Source organism: Brachyistius frenatus, unplaced genomic scaffold (assembly GCF_029030835.1).
Source record: "Brachyistius frenatus isolate BFR_SWC_R1_liver_20210118 unplaced genomic scaffold, ASM2903083v1 Contig_118, whole genome shotgun sequence".
Lineage (NCBI taxonomy): Eukaryota > Metazoa > Chordata > Actinopteri > Embiotocidae > Brachyistius > Brachyistius frenatus.
In genome coordinates this window covers 705370-729137 of record NW_027210717.1, presented here as the reverse complement: position 1 = coordinate 729137, position 23768 = coordinate 705370, and positions in this window count along the sequence as shown.

Sequence of the window (23768 nt, the reverse complement as noted above, 5' to 3'; positions counted from 1 at the left end):
ATGTTGCTGGTTAATAAGTTAAATACAACTCCTGAGTAACCTGCATCAACACAGAGTATCTAATGTGTTCGTTGTCATTTCAAAATTGTGACCGTGTGATGATCATAGAAGAAGTTAGAGTCAGTCAAACTGAATAGAGGATGTAACTGAAAACAGGAACCCTGTCATGGTGTTTCTTACTGGAACAGGGAAGAAGCCCCCATATTCCTTTTAGTAACACCTGTGCTGTGTGTGAAAGGTCTATTGGGAGCGGGTGGTGGGAGCAGGACGATGACAGCGGCTAGAAAAAGCTGTTCGAACTAATCTAATAATAAATGCTGCAATGTTGATCAGAAGAATAACTTTGACGCCAACTTTCAAAGAAATCCTCACGGCAACATAAATGTCAATGAAAGGTAAAGACATGCAGCTCATAATTTACTAATTGGCGAAGCTAAGTTGGATCAACTAATATTCACTCGTCACAGATGTAGTAGCATCTATATGTATATGTCATCCATCATAATAATATAAGAAGAAGAAGAAACAGCTTTATGGAAATGCCAAAGATGGCTCTCGGTTATCATTTTTGTATGTTTGAGGTAGTTTAGTGATGACATTACTTGTCTCTATACAAGTCTCTATATGGAGTTATTTTTTACTGTGAAATGTACATATCTAGGAAACTTCTCTCAAATTTGACTGTTTATGCAACATGCTCACGTAAAAAAAAAAAGGTTAGATACATCAAAAACAGAAAGATTAAAAAAACAACCTTTATATTAGAAGAATAAATAAAGTGAAGTCAGAAATATGTACCATTTATAAAAGAAAGGCCAATTTTTTAAAGAATACGGGAACATGTATTCTGGAAATTCAACTCGTGGAATGGCCCAATCAGTAGAGATGGTCCAAAGCAGCTTCTGGAAAATATGGAATAACATTTGAAGAGTACGATTACACCAAGCAGCAACCAACCACGAGGTCACCCATTGGTCTATGAGCGGCTGTTCTGAAGTCTCGAGTTCAGGTTTTAGTTTTCGCCATTTTGCTATTTTGAAGCCATGAAGTGAAGATATTTGGATAATATGGAGAGCATTTCTGTGGATCTGACTCGATCTGATTGGAAACCCGAACATATTACGTCCCATCCACCGATAGCCGTAACCTGACAATAGTACAGATATGTCAGTCAAACAGACACACCCCCCAAAATATACCACTTTTCTAAAGGCCTATTGTCTAATTAATGATGGGATTATTTTCAGATGGACCACCAGAAAACTAAGCAAGAGAGACTTTAGCAAATGACACCATAATCACTTGTGTAAAAAATGCATTGACTTTGTATTTCATGAGAGAAGTTGAACAGGAGTCTAATGGAGCCAGAGGCTTTTTTGAAGCCAACCTCTAGTGGTCCTCAGTGGTATTGCACTTTAAGGCACTTTTGCATCAGCCTCACTTTTCTGACCCAGAAGCTACGCCCACTTTTATATAAAGTCAGAGGATTAAACCAAAAGAGAAAAAGAACCAACTTTGAAAGAAATGAAAACAGAGGAAGTGAGGGGGGAAACAAAAAGCATTGAAAACTGTCCACAATTTAAAAAGGTTTGACCTGTGAGGAGCACCATCTGCCCACAAACCAGAGTCAGACCGTTTGCATGAACGTCAACCCAAACTATCAACCAGCATAATCAACACACACACACACACACACACGCACACACACACACACACACACACACACACACACACACACACACACACACACACACACACACACACACACACACACACACACACACACACACACACACACACACACACACACACAGTGATTATCAGGCCTGCTGATTTCTAGTTGTCTCCCTCTGCTGTGGTGAGCCATCATCTGGATTATATTTCTGCACTGTAATCCAGAAGGAGAGCGGGACGAAGGAGGAATGGGGAGGAAGGAGGTTGAAGAGATAGAGAGACAAAAAGGAGTGAGAGAAGTATGACGAATGAGGCGAGACCCCACTCTCCCGCTCTCTCTCTCTCTAATTTGGCTCCCACCGCTGAGCCAAAAGGAAGTGGAGCTGCCATGTCCCCTTTCCCCCACAATCCCTCACCTCGGCTCGCAGCGGACCGCCCGGGGGCCGGGCCTCGTCCCCCCGGAGCTCCCTCCGAGTGTGAGGTGCCAGCTTCAATCTCAGTAACTTCTTCCCAGTTCACTGAGGCGGCCAAACCTCAGGGACTGGGACGCCTACAGGGGGAAGCCACGATTCTCACGGTGGTTATCCCGCCTCGCTCGGCCGTGTAAATGAGCTGTGATTCACCTCCCTCCTGGTTTGCATTATACGGCAACTTGTTAATTTGATACCTCAGTGCTGACAGAGAGAGATGATAATAAAAGATGGTATTTTTTACAAGTATGTGCAGAAATCAGAATAATACCGTTTTTTTAATGACATACAAATGTCAAATAGTGATTAACTATTAATCTGCCTGTATTAATTAAAGCTATATTGACTCATCATGTGATAATAAAGAAAAGGCGTTTTTACTATTTTGTTTACAACCCTTAGTGACGTAAACAAATTTTAAGCCAATTAAATCAACCTCAGTAACTTAGATTATGTTGTTTGAAAACACTTTTATTATCCATAAAAATATGGAAATTTGACATTGATAAACTATTGGGTGGAGTTCATATTAGTGATGAAGGAGGAAGAGTCCTGTGGGATGAAGGTGAGAAGAGATCTGACTGGGGCATGAGGGATGATTATTTCACCACTACTGTGTTTTTAACAAAGAGGGGCAGAAAAGTAGTCTTTTTACTTCATATTTCTCAAAGAGTACATTTTTAAGTGATGCACAATGCAGTATACTGTTTACTTTAAATTTAAAAGAACTCATAATATCTACAGTAGGGCTGCCCCCAATTTAAGATTCTAATAGTTGATTAATAGTCAACTAATTCAAGCCAAAAGTCAACTTATTATCGCACATAATTTAATTATTGAGATATATTCAGGGTGGTTGGGAGGGGGGGCATCAGAAAATGTTTCATGTTCCAGAGCTGACAAAGACTGTAATAATTAACATTGTTAACACAGTGCTACATTACAGAGAAATACAGAACTGTATTAACGAGCCTTTGAAATATAAATTTTAGAAGTGCACACACACCGAGGTTAGCCTGACTCAGCCAGACTGTTGCTCTCAGCTTCAGTTTTTATTGTTGTCTGGAAACCTTGTTCACATTAATGTTCACACAACCGCTCTGAATGGCAGACCAATCAGTGAGCAGTGTCGGTGGCTAAGTGTGATGAAGCTGAAGTCAAGTGTTTTCTTTCTGAATGTAGTTACAATGGTAGTTAATTAACCCGAGGTCTATGCCAAGTAGGATGCAACGACGGGAGACGTTTCTCTACGGAGGGAGACCAGAACCATATTTTAGCCACCGAGCCTGAACGTGTCGGAACAACAGGCAAGAAGTCCGAACATTTAGTTCAGTATATTCGATCTTAGCCTGATAGAGTCTATGTTATACTAACAGAATATTGAAAGCCAGGACATAAAAGGACCTGCAGTGTGTGTGTGTGTGTGTGTGTGTGTGTGTGTGTGTGTGTGTGTGTGTGTGTGTGTGTGTGTGTGTGTGTGTGTGTGTGTGTGTGTGTGTGTGTGTGTGTGTGTGTGTGTGTGTGTGTGTGTGTGTGTGTGTGTGTGTGTGTTGCAGAGGTACTTCTGTAATATTGCAGGTAACAGGCCTTTATTTCCTTTTCTGGGGCAGCAAACAAAGTACACAACATCTGGACAGCTGTTTTACTGAAACTTGGGCTTATCTGAACACTTAATGGTTGATTACAGCAACTTAACCACCGCTGTCTGCATGCACTTCACAGTGGCTGCAGCTGTGTGCTACTAATGTTACTTCTCACACGAGAGTCACTTGCTTCTCACAATGAGGTCCAACTGGACAAACGTCTCCCGTTACCCACAGTGTCACCTTCATAACGAACGTCTCTGTAACTTCTCTAACAAGGACCAAGTTTGACAGTTTGTTTTTCTTCCTGCAACGAAACAACTTGCAACTTGCAAACTTGGTCAACTAATTCAGAAATACTTTATGACATGTTCTTTACTGATGTAAAAGGACATTTCTATGAAAAACAGTAAGGAACACACTGAATTACATCATTTTGCATGTTTAATTAAAACATGATCATAATATAAAGTTATTTCCATAAATATGAGAAAAAGATGCTGATGGAGTTCAAATATCTTTATTTAGTAGTTATGTACTATGTATTTCCTGTAGTATTAGTGTTTTAACCACTGTTGGCCTAATTTTGATGAGACAAATGTATCTAATATCATCTAATAATCGTAACCTAATTATCAATATTCATATATTTTTTAAGAATATCAGTTACTTCCCCAGATTTCTGCCACTTATACTCTGCCATTGACGAGCAATCAGATCAGGTGTGGCCAATCACCCAGCTGGAGGAGGAGGTACCTGGAGAGGAAGAGCACACACACACACACACACACACACACACACACACACACACACACACACACACACACACACACACACACACACACACACACACACACACACACACACACACACACACACACACACACACACAGACTGGCCGTAACAACACATTTGTTCTATGGCAAAAACACTGACAAAAATATAACGATCAATTACATATTAATAGATGCTGCTCCCTTTGCATATTCATTTGCATACTAATAGCCCATTATTCTGTTCTTTTATTACTGCTTGCATCATCATCATCATTTACACAAATCTTTTCCTCTTTTCCAGTCACACACAAACGCACACCTTATAGTATTCACACACGCACACACAAAAACACATCCACACACATTAACACCACCCAATACATCTCTGACACATGTGCAGCAGACGTCCGGGGCAGATTGATGCTCCACATGTAGCAGAGAGCCCCGACTCTCAACCTGCTGCACAGATGTATCCATGGAGGCGAGGCTGCTCAGCTTCAATGCAGGCCGAGTGTGAAACAGAGAGCGAGAGCAGCAGGAGCACTCTTTCCCAAAAACACACAACAGCACAGAAAAGGTGAGTTGTGAGATTGTGTTTTTTTTTTGGCAGTGCTGCAGCATCTGACACTTTTCTGAGTTTCGCTATAAAAACCTCAAACCAAGATATAGAAATAGATAAAGAGAAGATCTGAGAGGAGATCTACCATAACATCATAAATTCAGCTGTAAACCTGTATAGCAGCATTTTATGTTCATATGTAACTGTTCCGCTTTTTTTTAAGCCCATAGTGCCAGCTAGTATCCTTTTGTTCTTCAACTGATCAGATAAAAAAAACCTTTGTCATATTTTGGCAGGTCACAGCAGGAAAAAACAGGTATAACTAATAAGAAGTGCAGTCCATTTAGCTTATTTTAAGGGCTCTGGTGATTTGCATGCAGGCCCATTGGGAAAACAAATAGTTTTACCTGCTCTTTTAAAATGTCTTCCATAAAAACTTCTGCTCAAAATAACCAGTAGTCTGTGACTCATTAGTCTTCTCCTGTCCGTATTAATTATTGTAAAGACCAGGAGGACAGAATAACTTCCAAACATGTCCTCTTGGGGGCAGTGCTTCAGCTTGGCAGTAATATTTTACTCCATGCGGCTACAGCCATAAAATGTGGAACTTGTAGGACGCCTCCATCTGTAGTTAAAGCAGCGTGAAAGCATCAGTACTTCCCCTTGAAGCCTCCGAGGCCTGACCCGGCGAAGAGGAACCCTGTCGAGCGAGCTCCGTAACTCAGACAATAACTGGCACACAGGCAGCGCCTGGCCTCTGGATGTGGCATACACATGTGAGATGGATTTCAGCGGCTTCAACAATACTAACAACAATAGCAGCACATGGTGGGAGACTTTTCAAAGATGTGATTCCACATCAAAACGCTGTTGGACCGAATGTGACAGTAATGTGAAATACAAGGAGCACGCACATGACAGAACATTAGGATCAGTTGTATCTGTGTGACATTGGGGTAGTTTGTGTTCTCTGTACTTTAAGTACACAAAGTAAACATCCACGTTACATTTCTTGGTTGTCTAATATTTGGATGAGATCCTGGATGTCCAATAAGAGTTTTACAAGGCAGTTCAGTGGGGATTTTTTAGCCTCTTAACATTTTAATGGAGCAGAGCCCTTCAGATCTTTCTCTCTCTTCTCTCACACACGCACATACACACAGCTTCAGAGGTTCTCTGTATTGTTTGATAGGAAATAAAAAGAGATGAAGAGGGGAAGAGGCAAGAGACATGAGTACATCTCTTCTTGGAGAATGCTCAAGAGACGCTCTATCAAAGGCGCTTTCCTTCCGCCTATAAATACCAGCCCAATGAATAATATCCCCCCTGCCACACGGCAGGCATCAAGTCAAGATCCCAGATCTGCTCAACACATGAGGAGCATGATTAGCACTTCAATGAGAACTTAGTGGCCCATTCAATATACAGTCTTGTGTATTACTGAAACCAAAGTGACCTGATGGTTGAAAGATACAAAATGTTTAAATTGCCTTAGTAAAATGCCTTAAAAAGTAATAAAAAAAAAAAAATTAAATGCAGAAATTGGGGTGAATGTTTCTTTCAGTGATGAGTTTGCAGGATGATAGAGTGACATTTAACTATTTTAATTCAAACCTGCATTTTCTGCAGAGCAAACTGGAAATACTCGATTAATCTCCTTATGAAGTTGACAATTTACACATGAACCACATCGAGAAGCATTCACATTTAGTTAGAGTTGTGTCCCTGGCGGAGGCGTCGATATGTTTTCTCGAAATATTTTGTCATTAGTACTTTCACAAAGAATGCGAATGTTGCACAGCAACAAGGGAATCAACCAATCGTTGTGCATTTCAGGTATTGTGGCATCCTAAGTTTCCGCTGTAGAGAACATGAAATGAGATGCTGCACTTTAGGCTCACATGCAGAGGGATATGCAGACGACCATCACAACTTTCATTGAGCAGACAGAGAATCACAGCTTTGTCCATGTTAGTCGGCTCATCTGTATCATCAGGTCTGAACCCAAAATATTCCCAAACAAAACTTCTTCTCTCTCTGTTTGTCCAGCTGCTGGTTCTCAGTAACTAAATGTGCACAACGTTGAATAACTAGTCGTTATTTGTCACATGATTATCGCTGGGCAGGATGCGCACGGTGGACCATTTTGCTCATAAGAACTGCATGCAGCAGCTGAAGAGACGATGTTGATGAGATCGATGAGAGTGAACGAGTGAAGTCTGGACAATAAAACCAAAAAAGAAGCTGAACTCTCCATACATTTGTGGGGAACTGCAGAGTGTCCACTGGCCTGTTGTGAACAGTCAAATGTAGAGAGAAGGAGCGAGCTGATGGACCACGTGAGAATCCAGCATCAGGCGGATTAGTCCTTAGAGTGAAACATTCACACAAAATAACAAAAATAAAATCACACTATGTAATGTTAACATGTTTACTTCATCAGGCTAACTGATTTAAGTGATAGTATGTGGACAAATCGTCCGTTGATGTGAATAAAACACACTTATCACATCTACATGAGTTTTTTCAGTTGTCTAACTCGAGTCGCATAAGCTTATGCTTTAGCTGCTTAAATATGACTAAAACTCTATTTTACAGTCTTATTTTTTCCCATTTTACCCATGTGACTGCAGTGATAGTGTCCATAAACACATTTTGTGTAGACACGGATAAGCAGAGGAGCTGCTCCTTTAATTGGTACAGTGCTGCAAACACCACACCTCCAAATTGTAAAATGTTGTGACACCATAACTGTGATTTTTCAAACAATGTGCACTACCAATTCTATTTTTACAGTCATTCTCACTCTCTCAGCGACTGTTGCCATGTTGGTGTCAGTTCAGCAGATTGAGCTGAAGAGCTATTCTCAGAGACATTTTGATTTGATTTCTGTGCTTGTGGCGAAATAAAAGGTTGAACAGAATTTGCGGGTCAAGTCGGGATGATTTGCTTGTTGACAAGTGCACTGATTAGAACTCTTACTGTGGTGAAGTTGTAATGATTTGTGATATTTTTTAAAGGCACTATACAGGGCTTTTGTGGCTTAGGAGTGGCGACTGGCCAGTTTCCAGCAAACTGTTGATTTGGGGGAAATGAAATGGAAGAAATCCAACTTCCCAAAAGCCCAAGGAATATAGCATTTAGTATTTTGACCAGACCTATTAAAGTGTGAAATGATTCATATATAAATGTGTAGCACAGGGCTGTCGACATACAGGCAATCTACTCTTCATCGTTCTTTTATCCTTTTAAAAATTATTTAAAATATTAAAAAATATTATTATTTGAAAATAATAAAATAATATGGTCTCTTGAGATTTGTTTCAGGTAAGTCATGGCTAAAATCAGCCTGAGCATGTGTACTGCATGTATCGGTTCTTTACAAAGTGGTATCTCTTTAAAAGTTAGCACCTCGGTAAATCAGTCTTCTTAGCAGTTTTACAAGATCAGCCTTGTTCATCTGTTGTAATTACTGGAAGGAAATGAAGGAGGACCAATTCAGGGATTGTTTTTCCTCCGTAGGCAGTAAAAAGCTTATTTCTAAAGAGATCTTTATCAGCCACAAGTCTTAAATTGACTGTCAGAGGATTACTGCAGGATTTCCTCAAAGCCGGGTTGACAGAAAAATGTGGCTTCCAACACATCCATGCTTCTTTTATCAGCCATGACAAGAAGCATTTTTTTCTTTCCATTTCTTTCTCTCTCCCTCTTTTATTTTTTTGTTGGAAGAAGAGAAAGGAGGTGAGGAGAGGTGGAGGGCAGTTTTCCGTCTTTCCATCAGAGATGCAGAGCAGAGGACTTCTGCCAGCAAGCAGAGCTTTGAAAGTGAAACGTAAGAATGGCAGATCACAGTGGCCAAAGAAAAATGATATTCTCCTCGTTACGACTCCCCCGGCCAAGGCCTTTGTTGTGGGGGCTTCTGCTTTTAACTGGAAACAGGTTCACCATTTCTGTGGTGCCCCCCCCCCCACACACACACACACACACACACACATATATGCACACACATGTACAGTACATTCGAGCACACTCACACAAGCACATTCAAACTCTCCATCAGTTCTCCGTTCCCTAAAGTCTGGTGACAGCTTGTTAAACCTGCTGCCATGTGCAAAGCCTTGCTCTCCGCAGGATCTTTGTCCTCACCTGTCAGTGAGGACGCCGGGTGGCCAGGTGGGGGCGTCCTACTGTAGATGGAAGGTGGAAACCAAGGACCGTGTTGCAGGTAGAGAATGCAGTGCTGAGGGAGAGGAGCCTACAACATCCCTCCTGAAGCATATAAATCTGTCAACACCCTCCTGTTCTCACTTTCTATCTCCTCCTGAAATGTATTTCACAACCTGAAATCTGAGTGTATCTGAACGGATCACTGTGCTCCTCCTTTCTGAGCTTTGTTATCAGATATTTCTTGTTTATTTTGAAGAGAAATGTAATAATAAATTAAGAAAGAGGAGTCAAAATGTAACATATATATGATGGCTCATTTAGAATATGAATGTCTGGAATGACAGCAGAGATTAATATCAAAAGATCAGCCAAGTACTAAAGTTCTCTGCGTACAAGGTGCATTAAAAAGTTCCAACTGTGCCTGTTGCACATGAACGGAGCACATCAAAGTGATGTGCATGAAACAGGTGGAAGCTGTAGCTTTTGTGAGAAAGTATTCAAAGTAACGTTGCTTGATCACCATCAGCACCTGAGTTTAAGGTGTTTTTGTGACCAGCCATAAGTGTACATGTGGAATTTTACAATGGACCCAAAACCTGAGAAGAAAATACACATCGAATTTTATGCTAAATTTTTGAGGAACAGAAAGAAGTCTCAGGGAGCCACATCTGGTGGGTGATGGGAGGCAACAATTTTGTTGTTGCAGGCAAGAAAGTTGAGCAGACGTTTGTTTCGCCAACGCTGTCTCTGGGTTTAATTTTTTTCTTCTATTCTCATGTATTTTCTGATACATCAGATCCAAATCCAGCTGCCTCCCCTACACAGTTTATTCATCCACAGCAATAGAACTCTATGTGCTGGAACAATTGAATAAAGTGACCCAAAGTGAATGGGTCTTCAAGTTGTGAATTACAAACTCACTGAACTGTGTTCACACATTCATATGCATCATAAATTTCTAATGGACAAAGTATTAGAATGAGGCCAAAAATATTTTTTTATACTGTCAAATGATCCTCCCATTTCTGTACATGTTTATGCTCATATTCATTCATATATTTTCTTGATGTACATGTTCATTTGCATATAGAGTGGGCAAGTAAGATCTGATCACAAGGGTCAATAGAGAGACATTTGGGTCGCATGATCATGCCAGGTGTGAACTGCCGTATTTGAAGCTGGTCATTTGTGAATCAATCACCCCAGACATTTGGTGATGCCACGTGTGCTGACGCTCTTCATCTTATATTACAACTTTAAATCCATAGGATTTCATTATGTCAATTCCACTTTATTTCAGCACACTTTAACCTGTAAAAGGAAAAAACAAAAACAAGACAATTTCATCAAACCACATCACAAGACTTTTCATGAGAAATAGAGTCTTTCTTCAATAGTTTGATTGTTGTTCCTGGTTTGAATGAAATAACTTAGATACTTTGATTTCTATACGGGGCATAAATGAAACACCCCAGGGCCAGAGTCAAGTGCGGCACAACATCTCATTTCATTGTTCAAAGAATACTAACACATAAACTCAAAAAGCACCAGCTTCCATGCTTTCCATTTGCTATCTGATATACCTTGTTTTATTTTGCCTTATTTTGATTTAATGCTTTGTTGAATCAAACAGAAAATGTGTGACATTAATGTGGCGCCACTATTCATTTGGTAAATATGCCTTTTGTGCCCATCGCCCTGGTTCCATAGTTTGGGTGAGGAGCAGACCAACGTCTTCAGAGGCAGCGCCACAGTCTGTGGTTAGGTGGGTGTAGCTTCAGCATGTGAGCACCCATCTTTTTAAAATTTAAAAAGGAGGTGATTGGCAACTTTTAGTAACGGCCTGAGGGTAACATTTATTTTGACTGATTAACATGCACAGACATCCGTATCCTTCCTGAGAAAAGCTCACAATTTGTCCAGTTTTCAACAGAGGAGGAAAATGAGAGTTTCAGCATATTCTCTGTAATTCATAACAAATTCTTGGTTCCCTCTGTCAAACCATACAATCAAAGGCCCAGATTTGACTGAAACAACTGCAGCCCTTTTGTAGGAAAACCCACTTATTTGGTGATACAAGAGCCCCAGTAAAACATACTCAACCTTTAACTTCTTTAATGCTAACTTGAAAGTCTGCTATTGTCTCCCACCGGTTTCATTTTGGCGTTTGACACAGTGAGCCAGTAAAGTGATTCCCGTGCCTCTCCGCCTCGTTCCACATCTGCTGCATATCGTTAAATGGAAAAATCCAGGAAAAATATTTACTTCCAGCACAGCTCTTTGAGCTATATATACTTTTCCAGTTGTCCTCGGATTGATTGGGCTCTTAGAAATGGTGGTGGTCGTTCTTTGTGTGCAGCTGCCACAAATCAGGTGTCTGATTTTCATCAGCTGAGTCCATCCTGTGACAGATTTGTGTTGCACAGCAGCCCGTCGAAGGCACGGACCAGCGTAAAGACTGATACCTTCTGTCTTTTACCTCCACGAACACACAGACTTGAGTATTTATCTTTTAAAATGTTAACTATCATTGCTCTTTTCACCATATTACATACATGTTGGGGTTCCTATTATAATCTCCCTTTCTGCACGGACTAACATTAGATTTATCTTTCCAAACTCTGAAATGAGTATCTTAAATGAGGCATGTTATTCCTCCATCACTTTGGAAATTAAAGTTATACATTCAGCACAAATGTGTTTTTTTTGGTTTGTTTCCTCTGAATGGCCTCAGCATAATGTGTCTCCAACGTAGTGTCAATTCAATTCAGTTCAATTTTACCCATATACAACAATTCCCAGGAAAGCTAGGAAGGAAAAACTCCCCTTTAAGGGAGAAAAACCTCCGACACAGGGATAGAAAAACTCCTTTTTAACAGGAAGAAACCTCGGACAGAACCAGGCTCAGAGTTGGCCGGCCATCTGCCTCGACTGGTTGTGTCCTACTTCACAAAGAGCAAACTATGCTTAACCTATTAACCTCTTCGATATTTATTTGCTTTTTGTTTTTTCAACAACAGATAATTAGTTACAGGATTCAAAGACTTGAGTGTGGGTTTTTAGTAAATGAGAATTGCACTTTGTTGGAATGGACACTCCCAAATATCAGGAGTTGAGAGGGAAAGTGTATTAACAATATCATAAACATGGCTGGTCGAAACAATGCCTAAACTTGTGAGAAGACTCAGGTAATATTGGCATTTTTTCTGATTGTAAGTAGTTTTGGTGTCTAGACGTAACCGCAACCATGTCACATTTAATTCAAACCATATTCTTTTCCAAAGCCTCACCATTTTGTTTTTGGTGGCTAAACCTAACATAGCTGGCTTTTTAAGCCTAGGTGAGGCAAATCTAACACTGGCACGGTATCCTCTCGAGGACTGACGGGTGTAAATTCAGGCTTTCTGCATGTTTCTGGGCTGTGCTCATCCTCAGAAGCCCATTTTGGTTGAGACAAACTCCATCCAGCTAAATTAGTTTACAGCATGTTTTGATTAACCTTTGAAGCTTTAAACCTTTAGCAAGGTAGTGTATCTCATTTTGTAATTTTTCACCAAATTGTATGAAATATTATGCTACCAAAATCATTATAGGTCCAGTTTTCCAAGGAGATTTTTCTTATTCTAATCACATCCTGTACCTTTAAGTCATTGATTTACAACTCATAACCAAAACCAGCTCTTCACATCTGAAACAAGCCCGGCTTTGAATGATAGACAGTTCCTTGACCTTTGATTTAGATTACAAAATTAAATCAAAATGGATCTTTCACCAGTTAAATCCCAGATGACTTTCTTCTCCGAGGCAGGCAGTAAAAATCGGAGACTTTTGTATCAGAGCTGAATCTCTGGCAACTGCAAGTTTTACACAGAAAAACAAAGACCTCAGCCAGAACAACCCACTTAAACAATATGTCCAAGTGTGCAGGTATTTGTTTTACATTCATGCATGTTGCCATGGGTGCATGACTGTCTCTACTTCATACCATCCAGTTCTCAGCCAAGAGAAAAGAACATTGGCTGAGGACAAAAAAATCACTTGAACAAAGGCAACATAACATTTAACTACCTCCCTCAGTTGTGTCCTCGTCCTACCCTCAAGAGAATGAGTGAGGAGTTTAGCTTGATTCTAAGTGGCCTGGCTATTGCTCTGTGATTTGCATAATTTGTAAGAAGGGGACGGGGAGCCTCGGAGAGAGCTGATTAGAGAAAATGTCACAGTGGATTCACATTTCAGCAACAACTGATTGGACATGAAGCTTTCCAAATGAGCCTCAAAGATTCAGGAAAAGTCTTCAGATGATGAGCAAGAAAAGAAAAGAAATTGTAGAAGGAAGAAAAGAGGTAAAAAAAAAAAAAAAAAAAAAGGGTAAGCTGAAGAGCATTTTTATCCCGTTCTTATTTCATATAGGCATTAAATCAAAGCTCGCTGGTTTTTCAATGATCAGAAAGAATCATTCCAGGGTATTTATTACATATTATGAAGTAGAAGAGCTGCGCACCATGACTTTTATGTGTTCTTTATGTGTCTTTTTATTTTCATAGACTCTTTATGTCCCCAAGGCAAGTATTCACCCCAGTAAAAGGGTTCACACAGCTAGGCATTGGGACAAAATTTCAAGGGAATTATTGGACACGTCCAGCGTTGCCCCCCAAACTTCAAAGAGTTTCTTTTTTTATTATGGAACATTATTTCCTCTTGGAAAACATAAGTATATATTCTGCAGAGAAAGAAAGAGAGAAACTGAACAATAACAGCACACATGCTAACATTCGCTAAAACTGACAGACTCTTTGCTGGCAGGCCCTTTTTTTTATTTGTGCCCACGCTGCAACACTGGCAGTGCTTTCACACCTACTTTTTGCTCAGGACCAAAATAACCGGGCAGGCAGAAAGGTGCTTTGGACCAGTTTTGGGACCAAAGAAATCTAATTTGGTCCAACCAATAGAGGTGTTCTTAGTCCAGATCAAATAGAACCAAGGTTTGGTCTTTTGTTTTTGGATTGTTCAGACTTTCGGGCAAATCACAGGAAGGTGGGGAAGGTTATTGTCCCCCATTAAACCATAGAGGACGTAAAATCACTGGAAGACAATTAAGAATGAGTCACAGTAAGACATGCGGAGAGGAGGGGACACATTATTTAATCGTAATTTGGTCCAATATAGAAATCAAAATATAACTGGAAAATCACATTAAGATTAAAAAGCAGAAACATATTGTCTGAGAGGAAAATAACGGAAAAGGTTGCAATGGCAACACACTAATGTCAGACGCATACTCGTATGTTTATAGAAACAAACAAATGAATGGGAAGTACAGGGGGACGCTGCCCAGGTAGGTGATGATTACAGTACATAGGTACAGTATGCCGTGTAAAGGTCTTTAGTGCGCTTAAACGTGAAACCAAAACTAACTTGAGCAAATGACAAAAACATGCATCTTGGTTTGTGAAAACTCCCAAAGTTATCGTTCACCTCATTTCCAAGAGTGGTTCAATGTTTTATCAGTCACTTCACACCCAACAAATAGTAGGAAATCTCTAGATTTACTAATCAAAGACAAGAAAAGTTGCAATCTTAACAGTGTGGTGGTGGGAAAAGGAAAAATAAAAGTTGCTGCAGAAAATAACTTTTTTACATTTCTTTTCACACTACTTCATAAGCATTGATATCAGCATTATTAGGTAAACAATTCTCTGATCAAAAGATATGAAAGGTACAGTAAGCAAAGTATATTTTTTTCTTTTTTAAATCGTCTTTCATGAATTGAACAAACTCCTGCAGAAACAACCAGTAGCAGTTTCTAGCGTAAATACTTAAATAAATAAATACATGTATTTATTCAAATTTGTATAAATAATTAAAAAATAAATTTCTTCCTTATGAAATATAAAATATACATTTTGTCCACTTGAGTTCGTCATTATTGGCCCTGTCATTCAAATTGTGACCAATATCTATATGAACCATATTTGGTTTTCATCAGGACTTTAAGTACTTTCAAATCAGATGTTTGGGAGATTGATATTTATTCTTTTGGATAATGATATTTAACCTACTAAAAAAAAAATCTCTTCTGTGGCTTAATTTTATAGTTGTTATAGATAAGATTGTGTTCAGACCTCTTTCTTCTGGTTAAGATCATGTAGACATTTTCTTAAAAGGGAGTTAAGGTTGAAGGTTAAAGATCTTAAGTATTCCTCAACTGGTGTTTTACAAAACAGTGCAGAGCAAACACTTGATTGAAAAAGTATTTGAAGAAGAAAAAGGCAGAGAAAATGTCTTTCCATAATGCTGGAAGTCAAATCAAAGCACTGAAGAAATGGAGTCTTTCAGTACAACTAGCTGCGTAATAGACATACACACACACACACACACACACACACACACACACACACACACACACACACACACACACACACACACACACACACACACACACACACACACACACACACACACACACACACACACACACACATACACACACACACACATACACACACAAACACTTTCCCTCAGGCCATTTGTTTGTTCTGATGCACCAGATCAATTTCATTAATAGGAGATGACAGTAAACTGTAACAACATGGGTCAGATGCCATCCAGATTGGAAATCTGTGGCGACAGACGACCATGGTTGATGTCAAGCCTGATAAAACATTCCTCTTCTCTATATTACAAGTGTAACGGTGTGTGTATATATTCATCCAAAAACCGTGAGGTACAGGACGCTCAGCTCAGTTTTTGGTGTCCTCTGTAACCCAATTAATCAGGGCCTTTTTTTCTTCCACCATGGCGAAGCACACTAGTGCAAATTCCTTTAAATTGGTGTTTAGTTGCAGTGCAAATGACTTTTTCCACCCTTGTGGCGATTTGCAATTTTCGTAGACCACGGCGTGTGTCTTTGAAGATGCACCATGCAGTGGAATTTTCAAGTCATAGTTGCGCCTTGGCCATCCGCCACCTCAGACCCAGCAGCCCTTTTTTCATTCCCAGCCCTCCACACCTGCGGCAAGTTGTAATTTTTGTGTATCAACTTGACCCTGGCAGGCTGAACAGCGCAAAATGGGGTGTGTCTGTAAAGGTGCACCAGTGCAGTGCCATTTTGGTGTCTATTTTCTAGTGAACTTTCACTAACTTGGGCTCAGTATGGCACACATGTACAGACCTATCCAAAATCCCAGACAGGTTTGGTGCATGTCTTACGCATTTAATCTCAATTACATTATGCAAGACATGTTTGCCAACATCCAGGGTCTGTATACGATTCATTCATACGCCATAAAAAAAATGTCAGACTTTTTAAAATTTGGCTTCATTTCACCATGTACAACATAAAATACAACATTTAAAAAAAAATGAATTTTTATTAAATTATAATTTAATAATATACAATTTATAATATATTATAAACACGTTCCTCGTGTTCATTCCCAGCGGGACCACCATTGACGGGCTGGGCCTGGCTCAGGTGGGGAAGTCAAGTTGGATGCTGCTGGGTGGGAGAGAGAGGCTCTCCACCGCATCTGTCAGCCTGCCGAGGCTGGTGTCAATGGAGACCAGCAGCAGGTGGACACGACGCAGGCAGGAGTTGAGCGACCTCAGCTCCCTCTCCAGCATGTCAAACCCAGCTTGATGGAGGTCAAGGAAGGGCTGGTCCTGCTCCCTCCGCCGGCCCGGCTCGGTCGCCACCCAACTTCTGCGAGCCTCAGGCCGTCTCCCCCATACAGCACTTTGTTCACCCTGCTCCTGTGTCAAGTATCCATACTTCTCGTACTCCTCGCCCTCCTCCCGCTGCTGCTCTGCATCATCTCTTCTTCTTCTTCTTCTTCTTCTTCTTCTTCTTCTTCTTCTTCTTCTTCTTCTTCTTCTTCTTCTTCTTCTTCTTCTTCTTCTTCTTCTTCTTCTTCTTCTTCTTCTTCTTTTCTGATTACCATGGGTTGCATTCATTTTGTTTATTCCACCAATAAAAAAAAAAATGATTGTACAAGTTCTTAATATTATAGTTTCTCCAGCCTCTAAAAATCAACTTGGGTTCATCAAAATGAGTTGTAACTAAATAACGCAGAGGGGTAACAATTCAAAAGCATTGTCACCTATTCATCTTGTTTAGTAATCTACAGATGCTACGCCCTCCGCTGGGGTGAGTTTGTATCAAAATCATAGAAGGACAAAAGAATTTGAGCCAGACAAACAAAATCAAAGTTGGAAGTCACTGGAAATACTGAGAAGATAAAAAGGGCTGAAGGTAGCAACCTTTCATACCATTGCAATTAAGAAAAAGCCTTCAACTCTTCAAACACCCAATATACCCAAGTACAAAGTATAAAACACACACCAAGCATAGGGTGCAAATGACTTTGCATGCTGTAACCACAAGCTCACTCATTCCATTTGAAAGCAGAATAAAATATAAATAACATATAGAGGAATAAAGAGCTTCCACAATGTATGACAACATTAAAGATGCTGTGAAGTAGAAATGAAAATTAGTTTTAAGCTCATCACACCACACAGTTATGGGTTGTTAACTACCCATCCAAATTTGAATGGAAAAAAACACAGACAAGTTTGTTAAATTAAGGTTTGAAATGGTGAGAAAATCATCAGTCTTTTCTGCTTAGGACTGGGGGGCGTGTCTTGAAGGAGCTGAAGCTCCGCCCACTCCCTGGAAGGTGTTCAGTGTCCTGTAGGACAGTCCTGTGGCTGCAGTTCTTTTCCACACTCAGCGGTCCGTCTGACATCCAACCGCTCGGTGACTTTATGCGTGATGTCCCAATGGTCCTCTGTCTCTCTGGTGGACGGAGCAGCCTGCTTTATGAAAACAGAATCGAATTAGAATTTATTTGTCCAATGAGTGAAACATACAGATGCATATAAATCCAGCTTGTCCCCCTGAGCTGTAACACAGGAGTCAAACTGGACACCAGAGACAGAAGACAGTGAGTCTCCAACTACTTCTAACGCACCTGCATTACAATAGTGGAGATAATAAGAGAGGAGGAGTTGATTTAGTTCTGTAACGACTGTAACATGAACAACGCTGCATTACATCACATCAATTCATTACATCACATCAATTCATTACATCTCATCAATTCATTACATCACATCAATTCATTATATCACACCAATTCATTACATCACATGTTAATTCATTACATCACATCAATTCATTACATCACATCAATTCATTATATCACATCAATTCATTACATCACATCAATTCATTACATCACATCAATTCATTACATCACATCAATTCATTATATCACACCAATTCATTACATCACATCAATTCATTACATCACATCAATTCATTACATCACATCAATTCATTACATCACATCAATTCATTACATCACATCAATTCATTATATCACACCAATTCATTACATCACATCAATTCATTACATCATACCAATTCATTACATCACATCAATTCATTACATCACATCAATTCATTACATCAAATGTCAATTCATTACATCACATCAATTCATTACATCACATCAATTCATTACATCACATGTCAATTCATTACATCACATCAATTCATTACATCACACGTCAATTCATTACATCACATCAATTCATTACATCACATCAATTCATTACATCACATCAATTCATTACATCATATCAATTCATTATGTCACATCAATTCAAACTTTGAACTTGTTCAGGTCGAGCCGAAAGTCTTTCTCTTCTACTGATGTGCCTTCACCTCCACCTCCTCCACCACCTTCTCCACCTCCTCCTCCTACACCTCCTCCTCTACCTTCTCCACCTGCTCTCTGCAGCCTATCCTCTGGTCCATGTTCACCATCACCCCGACATGTAAAATACAGTTACATATATTATAGTTCCTTATCGTAGCTAGATGGACACGCATAAAAAAATCTGTCCGTCTCCGGTCCAAGTTGGTGAAACAATCCACCATGAAATGGTCCCTGAAGTGGCGTCTGTTGGTGTTAATCCTAAAGTCTCCTTTAGCTCTTCATGAAATCAATCCTCCTCTTTTTCCTTTCTTCATCAGTAGGACATTTAAACAACGATGCAGCGCTGCTTTGGAGGTTCTTGCTTCCAGCAAAGATTCACTTGCAGGTGGAGGGAGACGTCCTGTAGCAGCTAGCTGATGTACAATAACTATCTGACAAGTCAAACAGTTGTCAGTGAAATTGACATGGTGAGAACTTCATCAACAGTCCTGATGACAAATATCAAATGTAGAAAAATTAGTTTTATGTCAAACTTTTTTTTATTTTTATAAATCACATTTCAGAAAGAAAAAGAAGAAAATCAACAATGGGTCTCTAGTTGTGGTTAAAGGAAAACTATTTAGAAGTCCTTTTGGAGAGAGATTGAATAATTAAAATGTCCCCTCTCATCACAACCCCTCCTTCAATATTAGTTTTTCCTCCACCCGTTTAACCTTCTCCTGGAAAACACCGACTTGAACTCTAACTTGCATTTTCTTTTGAAGACATCAGGTCCAATTTACATAATTTCATTGGACAAAACTCCATAAATATAAATAAAGAGAACAATCTGACATTTACCACAAAAGAGTAAACCTTAAATAGACAACAAAAAGAACCAAAGAGTTGGAAGCGGAGTTGTTGTGCAGCGAAGCCTAAGTGAAAGTTAATGCTTTAAAGACGCCTGCAGAAGAGTTCTCCGCCATCCCATTCGAGTTTTCATAGATTCAAGCTCACCGAACCCTTCACACAAATCATGACATGCACCTCCCTCATTTAGGGGGAAAAACTGAGCACAAATAATACTTTCACACCGCCCCTCGGTAGATGGGAGCAAATCGTCCGCTGCCCGTGTGTATGGATTTAATCATAAGAGTCTGAGCTAGCGTGACTGCAGACTGCGAGTTATGCTCAGATCTCTTCCAAACATCAAATGCTCTGGACATCCATCACTCAGCCGCTACATGACATTTACAGCCACTGATGTGTTCGCCACTTTGCCTCCGCGTTGGCACTCTGAGCAATGTTTTCCACTGACAAACTGAGATACTGCAGCCACACTCTGGAAATACAAAGAGAAGTCTTCTGTGATAACTCTTCCAATAAAAGAAAGAATCAAAAGGATGATTTTTTTTTTTTTTTTTTTTTTTTTAAGTATTTTTCATGTAAAAGAGCCCAAACTTGTGGAAATGTTCTTACTCAGAAGTTGAAAAGACTAAAACCAATGCGGTTCATATTTGAGGTACATGTACATTTTCCTGATAATTCTTCCAACATAACACTGAATCTGACATCAAATTCAAATTAGTTTGTTTAAAGAACATTTTACAAGATGATACACAAAACAAATTGGATTTTTAGTTATTCTGTGGTTTTAGTTTGAAAGGGTGACAAATTTATTTCTTCAGTCATTTTTCTGGACTTGAAGAATCTCCTTTTTAAGCAATATTCCCACACGAACACTAAAATGGCTTTATATAACTGACTCAGTTATGACAAAAAGAAAGCTTCGACAGCTCAAATAACTCAAACACATGAAAAATAATTCCAATACCATGAAGCCTCAGCCACCAGCAATTAATTGTGTAATTTTTTTTAAGTGTTTAATTGTTTATTTTGGCATTTTCAGAGACACAATTGTAAAAATGCAGTTTTAACTTTAATTCACTCCATAACACCATTTTTGTTCTTTTAATCAAATAGTTTTTTCGCCTTTTGTTTTTAGAAAAATAAAATATTTTTATTCACATAATCACAAATTTATAGTTCATTTTAATGGGTTACTTTTGTTGTTTGTTTGTCTTGTCAAAATTATTCTGTGCTGTTTTATTGCTCCCTTGTCCGAACATTTGGAGGAAAGCAGGACACCAACAAAAATATGTCTTCTCTTCTAACTCTTTTCTCTTTTTCCAGTTCAAAATCCTGCCTGGCATGTGTGCAAAAGCTTAAAGCCGTAATGGACGCCCAGGTTGGGCCTTGCTGCAGACTCAAATGAAAGGCCGCGTGGATTTGCAACCCTTTCGGCCGACTGTTGTATTTAGTCTGACAATAAACTTGGGAGAGACAGAGGTGGAGGAGCGCCGAGCCTCACCAGGCCATGATAACACCTTGACAATTCAACACACATGTGGCGCGGCGTGCTGGGCCGCAGCCTCGGGGCAGAGACTCAGCCTGCATGTGGAAGAGGTTTTCCACTCAGCTGAACGGCCAGTACCTCCAATACGATGGCCCCGGAGCCAGATCTGACTCTGTGGTATAAGGCATCGAGGCCAGCTGTGGATTAACACAATTTGCACCTCCTCTCGGTGCAGGTAACACCCACATCTCCCCGTGGAGGTCCGACTCGTCACATTTAGCCCTTGGCTTCACCTTCACAGCCTTTTGTGTGGAAGCCAAAATAAAAAATAAAAAAAGAAGTAAATTCAGAGACATTTTGTACACAGAAAGACAGACATCTCTCAGGGAGCCAAGTTTTGTTACTGAAGATATTCCATTTACAAAGAGTAAATTCAATTCAAGCACCGTAATGTAATAAGAGCGGGAGAATCTAATTTAACTTCACTGCACCCCCACTGGTGTTTTAAAATGCTTTAACAACTTCTCGAGGCGTTTTGTTTCGTCCTGAGCGAGAGGAGACACTGTGGCATTCATACCCGTTTCTCTCACATCCTGCCATCGATCCATCACTTACGGGTGGGGACCCGAAACATAACAAGCTCATGATATCAAAGGTTGGGACATCTGTGTATTATATGTAGAGATACTTAAAACACCTGTCCAACTTTACACTCCACTTGACAAGTTTGACACGTTACAGGGGAGTTTTGACTTCCCTTTGTCTCTTATAGTTGATGATCAAGTCTATTAATTCCAGACTTCTTAATATAGTGATCAGTGAGTGCATTTCTACCAACAGCTTTAGAGGAAAGGAGGTAATGACTTGCCAAAATAAAAGCTGGTTTACTTGTGCAATGAAGATTAACAATTAACTTTGGTCAAATATATTCTTACAGACAAACACACAAAAACAGTCAGACACTGATTGACTCGCTTAGAAAAACTAATGAAAGCATACGAGCAGAGACATTAAAGAAAAAAATTTAAAGCGGAAGGGACTATTTGAAGGTGGACAACGAAACAAGGGGGGAGAGAGGGAAAGAAGTAAACGAGGAAAGGAAGGAAAAAGAGAGAAAAAGGAAGGATTGGATGAAGTGACAGAGGAAGGTAGTAAGGATGAGGAGCACAAGTGGAAGAGAAAAGAAGGAAAGATGAAGCAAAGGAGAAGGAAGGAAGGAAAAATGGAAGTAAACCAGGAGGTGTTTGTTGCTCCTACAAACAATAACCTGAGCTAGCTTTTGATGCTCTTTTTTTTTTCTTTTTTTTTTTTTGGCACAAAGAGAGAGGCCACGGCCCAGAGTGCTGACGAGAGGCTTAGCTGGTGCTGAGCCACTGTGGGCGGAGAATCCCACTGTGATGGCTGGGAGGTGTGTGTGGGAGGGGGGGGGCTGGACTGCCCTCTGACACAACAGTGTCACATGAGAGGGGAACCAACACATACAGAAAGCCTGCCAAACAGCTCAGGTGAAGGTAAGACACTGATTTTATCCACTTCATAACTATATTTATTTATACACAGTGTGTGCACTCTTTTGGTTTCTTCTTTTTCAGATGTTTACCTTTTACCCACATATAGACATCCACTGATTTTCCACCACGTATATAAATGATAGCAGCAATGTGTCAGGATTCGTTTGGACCTGCCGGTGATGAGCAGCACGGCTAACAGCTGAAAGCGTGAGCCGGCTATGTGTAACATTAACAAGTGTATAACAGAGGCTCGGTCAAATCTTCACCTTGTTTAGCATGTGCACACTAAATAGCAAACACCAGGTGTTCTAGAAAGTCACCTGGACAATGTGCTCCCAGCAGCCATTCAGCAGGTCTAAATGACTGACAGCTTTCACAGCACAGAGGCTCACATTCATCACACACACACACACACACACACACACACACACACACACACACACACACACACACACACACACACACACACACACACACACACACACACACACACACACACACACACACACACACACATACACAACCACGCTGGGGGGAAAAGACACCTGCAGTGAGAAAATAAAAAAGAAGATCCCAGTAAAAAGAGTGATAAATCATAGCAGTGCTGCCTGGTGGTAAAATCTGTGAAAAAATATATTCTTTTTTCACACTAGAAATGTTTACGCTAATTATAAATAGGTAAATGTTATTTACTAGATGCATCATTCCTATTTTGTTGTTGTTGTTATTTTGAAGTTTTTTTTTAACATCTAAATTAGAAACTTTGATTTTCAATATTACTTTAAACACCTTGTTCTTTAACTGAACTCAGGAAGCAGAGGTTTGTACAGTGTTTCTAGTGTGTAGTGCAACTTATAGTCACTCTATTCACGCGCTGTATACTGTAGTGTGTGTGCACATGCATTAAATGGGAGTCTGCTTGTGTTTTCATGCTCTACAGATGTTGAATGAAGCTTTTCATTCAGTAT